Raw genomic sequence first — 5745 nt, forward strand, 5'->3', positions numbered from 1 at the left:
TTATATTATAATTATATATATTATATTATATTATATTATAGTCGTAATTTTTAACTATCTACAGCAATTCAACTTCATAATTTACCAAACGCTATTATGATGATTTTAAAACCAGCACGGCTACTATAATTATAGTTTATCAAACACTCTGCTACTTTTTGTAATAGTTACGTCTTCCTTTAGAACAACTAAAAGTAATTTTTTCAAAATCTACAGCACTACCAAACTAAGCCAACATCTCTTTTTCAAATACTCCCATCATATAATAATATGGCAAAAATTGAGAAATGTACTGATTTTTTTTTTTGGGAAGGAAAGAAATGTTATGATTTAATTTACCCCCTTAAGTTCATATCTAGGCCAAAGTAAAGACAAATCTTATATAAATCTTCTTATGCTTCACCTATAGAGATTTGGAAGAGAGTTTTCCTTGAGGACCCAAGGGAAAGAAACACGAGAATAACTGTTAGTGTGTGTCGTTTTGTCGTTCGGTAATGCGACGTAGTTATAACGAGTTTTCCTCGAGGACCCGAGTGGGAAGAAACACAAGGAGCCCGTTTGGAATCCATCTCAAAAATGTTTTTCACGTTTTTCAAGGACCAAAAAATGAAAATGGTCTGACAACATTGTTTGGCATTGCGTCGTACAAAAAATAAAAATGAAAACGTTTTCTGACTCTCTCCCAAAAATGCAGATATTCTGAAACGATTTGGGTGTGTTTTCCATTTACCATTTTCGTTTTCCTCGGTCTCAATCTTCTCTTCCCCAGTCTCATTTCCCCATTTTTTCATTTTCACTTTCTTTCCTCTACTCCCCTTCTTTGCCTGTCTCCCTCATCTCATGGCGCCGGTTGTTCTAAGGGCTGGGTTGTCGGTGGAATCGCGCAAGGATTTCTTGGTAGGGTTCTCTCGGCCGATCTCCCTCATCTCGAGTCTCCACCATTCTAAGGGTTAGGTGGTCGGTAGAATCGCACAAGGCAGCCCCCCTGGGGCACCATCTTTTGATGAATATTATATTTTTTTATGATTTTCTTTATTTTTCATCTTTAAAAAATATAATAAAATAAAAATAATATTAAAAAATAATGAAATTTTACAGACACAATCCTTACATTTTTCTAGGCATGTCAGAAAAACATTCCCTCAAAAAATGACAAAAAAAAATAAAACACTGTCAAAAAGCTCTCGGCCCGAGTGGTGAGGCATCGAAGAGCCAGCTCAGGGGCCGGGATGGGTCAAAATTTACATTTTTGATTATTTTTTACAGTTTAAAATTAATAGATGATTCTTAGGAATTAAATCAACAAGTTGGACCATTTTTTGATGAATATTCTATTTTTTATGATTTTCTTTATTTTTCGTCTTCAAAAAATACAATAAAATAAAAATGACATCATAAAATAATGAAATTTTGCAGACACGATCCTTATATTTTTCTACGCGTTGCAGAAAGAAATGACCTAAAAATGACAAAAAAGGAAAACGCTGTCAAAAAGCCTACGGCCCGCGTAGTGGGGCGCCCAGGGGCCAGCTTAAGAGTCGAGATGGGCCAAAAATTTACATTTTCATTTATGCTTTGTATTCTACAATTAATAGGGGATTTTTAGGAATTAATACAACATGCGGGACCATTTTTTGATGAATATTCTATTTTTTACGATCATTTTAATTTTTTGTCTTTAAAAAATATAATAAAATAAAAACAATGTCAAAAAATAAAATAAAAAATTGCAGACATGATCCATACATTTTTCTACGCATGCCAGAAAAAAATTACCTCAAAAAATGACAAAAAAGGTAAAACGCTATTAAAAAGCCCCCGGCCCGCGTAATACGGCGCAGGGGCGAGCTCAGGGCTAGGACGGCTAAAAAATTTAGAATTCTATTTACATTTTGCATTCTAAAATTAATATACGATTTTTAGAAATCAATGCAACAAGCGGAACCCTTTTTTGATGAATCTTTTTTTTATGATTTTCTTTATTTTTCGTATTTAAAAAATATAATAAAATAAAAACAACGTAAATAATAATGAAATTTTACATACACGATCCTTAAATTTTTCTAGGCGTGCCAAAAAAATATTGCCTAAAAAATGACAAAAAAAGCAAAACGGTGTCAAAAAGCCCCTGACCCGCGTAATGGGGCGCCTAGGGGCCAGCTCAGGGGCCGGGATGAGTCAAAAATTTACATTTTTATATATGTTATACATTCTAAAATTAAGATATAATTTTTAGGAATTAAAGCAACAAGCGGAAAATTTTTTTGATGAATATTCTATTTTTTATGATTTTCGGGAGAACCCCGGGAAACCCTCGGGGCACCCCCGGGAGACCCCCGGAAGGTCCCCCGGGACACCCCCAGGGCACCCCAGGGGCCCCCCTGGGGCACTCCCGGGGCACCCCCGGGGCACACCTGGGACACCCCCGAGGCACCCATGGGCACCCCCGGGACACCCCGGCGCACCCCCGGGGCACCCCCAAGACTTATCCAGGGCAACCCCGGGACACCCCAAGGAGACCCCAGGGAGTCCCCCGTGGCATACGCGGGAGACCCCAGGGAGACCACCGGGGCAGCCCCGGGATAGCCACGGGACACCCCCGGGGCATTCTCGGGGCATCCCCGGGACCCCCGGAGCACCCCTGGGCAACGCTCAAGACACCCCCGGAGCAGCCCCAGGACACCCCCGGGGCAGCCCCAGGACACGCCGGCAACAGCCCCGGGACAGCCCCGCGGCACCCCCGGGACACCCCCAAGAGAAACCAAGGAGAACCCCGGAGACCCCCGAAAGATCCCCGGGAAACCCCCGGCAAACCGCCAGGCACCCCCGGGACACCCCCAGGGCACCCCCGGGAATCCTCGGCGCACCCCCAGGAGATTCCCCAGGTACCCCCGGGAGAACCCCGGCTGACCCAGGGGAGAACCCCGTGGCAACCCCAGGGAACCCCGGGGCACCCCCAACACACCCCCGCGCACCACCGGGACACCCCTGGGAGAAGCCTAGGAAACCCCCGGGGCACCCTCGGGAAACCCCCGGGAGACCCCCGGGGCACCCAAGGACTTCCCTGGGCCACCCTCCGGCAAACCCCCGGGGCACACCCGGGACACCCCCGGGGCACTCCCGTGGCACCCCCGGGATACCCCTAGAGAACCCCGGGAGACCCCTGGGACACCCCCGGGTCACCCCGTGGCACCCCCAGGACACCCGCGGGACACCCCCGGGGCACGCCCGGGGCACCCACGGGAGACCCCCCGGAGACCCCGAGGAACCCCCGGGAGACACCCGGGGCACCCCCGGGCCACTCCCGGGGCACCCCCGGGAGACCGGCGGGACACCCCCAGGAGACCCCCCGAGAGACCCCCGGGACACCCCCGGGGCTCCCCTGGCAGACCCACGGGAGACTCTCGGAACACCCCCGGCGCACACCCGGGGCACCCCCGGGACACCCCCGGGACACCGCCAGGATACCCGTAGGAAACCCCCAGGGCAACCGCGGGAGACCCCCGGGGAACACCCAGGAGACCTTCAGGCCACCCCCGTGCCACCCCCGGGACACCTTTAGGGCGCCCCCAGGAGACCCCAGCGGCACCCCCGGAGACCCCCGACAGACCCATGGGAGACCCCCTGGGAAACTCCTGTGGCACCCCCGGGAGACCTCCTGGACACCCCCGAGTGACCCCCCGGACAACCCCAGGACACCCCCGGGACAACCACGGGGCACCCCAGGGGCAACGCCTGGTGACCGCCGGGGCAACACCGCCGCCCCAGGGGCACCCATGTGACACCCACGCGGCACCCGCGGGACACCCCCCGGTCACCCCGGGGGCACGCCCAGGGCCCCCTTGGGAGACCCCTAGGAGACCCCCCAGAGACCACCGGCAGACCCCCGGGAGACACCCGGGGCACCCTCGGGACATCCCCGGGGCACTCCTGGGGCACCCCCGGGACACCGCCGAGACAAAAAAAACTCCCCCAGGGCACCGCCGGGGCACCCCCAGAACAACCCCGAGGCACCCCCGGGAGACCCACGGGACACCCCCGGGGCACCCCCGGGATACTGCCGGGATACCCCCAGGAGACACCCGGCAGACCCCTGGGGCACCCGCGGGAGACCCCCGGGGCACACCCAGGAGACCCCCGGGCCACCCCTGGGACACCCCCAGGGGGCACCCCAGGGGAACCCCCGGGAGACACCCCGGAGACCCCCGACAGACCCCAGGGAGACCCTCGGGGAACCCTCGGGGCACCCCCTGGACACCCTCGGGTGACCCCCGGGGCAGCCCCGGGACAACCCCGGGGCACCCCAGGGGCACCGCCGGGTCACCCCCGAGGCACCCCGGGGCATCCCCGGGATACCCCCGGGAGACCCCCAGGGCACCCCCGGGACATCCTCAAGGCACCCCCGGGACACCCCCGGGGCACCCCCGGGACATCCCCAGGACACCCCCGGGTCACCCTCAAGGCACCCCCACAGCACCCCTAGGGCACACCCAGGGCAACCCTAGGAGACCCCCGGGGCACCCACGGGAGACCCCATGGACACCCCCGAGACACCTACGGGTGACCCCCGGGGCAACCCCGGGACACCCCACAGAACACCCCCGGGGCACACCATGGACAACCCTCGGTGCACCGCTGGGACAACCCCCGGGGCACCCCCGGTGGACCCACTGGACACACCCGGAAGAGCCCCAGGAGACCCCCGGGAGACCCCCGGGGCACCCCCTGGAGACCCCAGGGCACCCCTGGGGCCCCACCGTGACACCCCCGCGAGTCACCCGGGAGAACGCCGAGAGACGTCTTGGGCACCGTCAGGAGACCCCCGGGACACCCTCAGGGCACCCCCGGGACACCCCCGGGGCACCCCGGCACACCCCCGGCACACCCCCGGGACACCCCCGTGTCACCCTCGAGGCACCCCCGGCGTACGCCCGAAGCAACCCTGGGAGACCCCCGGGGCACCCCCGGGAGACCCTGGACACCCGCGTGACACCCCCAGGTGACCCTCGGGCAACCCCGGGACTGTTGGAAAATTAATGGCATCGAGTGCGCAGCGGAATTTAAAAATTTTAATCAACGTCAAAGCCAAACAAGAACATGTTCATGATGCTATATAACATAAATACTAAAGATCTAAAACATACCTTTTGAGATTTCAGGAAACTACACGTCTGACAGATCTAAGCGTTCCAAACAGCAACCGGAAGAGCCTCAACCAACTGGTCTTCTTTGCTATTCTCGTTTCCACAATCGGTGTGCGGGTGGGCACACGTCGTTTAATCTCCTTTAGGTATTCTTGATCTCCTTCCAATCACAAGAGAACCAAAGAAAAAATTGTTCTTGAGAATTAAACAATTTTTCCTCTCAGGAATCTTTTATCAATAGCCTCCAAAAAAGTCTCTCAAGTGATCTAATGAGTAATGTGACTTAATAGGCTATTTATAGTGTTTAAGAAGTCATACTTTCGTAACAATTAGGTTTCCCAAAGTTCTAATCGCATCCAGAGTCGATTTTGCCATGTCATCATGCATTTTACATTACGTTATAACTCACCGGTCAACCTGTCTTCCCTAACCAGTCTACCCAACCGGTCGACCTGTCTGCACTGACGAAAGTTGTTTTTCCTAGTTTTTCAATACGGAAAACTTGCATAGAGCCTCAGTTTTGATTCAAACAACCCAATAGAGAAATTGCCTGATCAAAACAGTCATATAATAGTCTTCCCATATTAAACAACTCGTAAAA

This window comes from Morus notabilis, unplaced genomic scaffold (assembly GCF_000414095.1).
Source record: "Morus notabilis unplaced genomic scaffold, ASM41409v2 Scaffold630, whole genome shotgun sequence".
Lineage (NCBI taxonomy): Eukaryota > Viridiplantae > Streptophyta > Magnoliopsida > Rosales > Moraceae > Morus > Morus notabilis.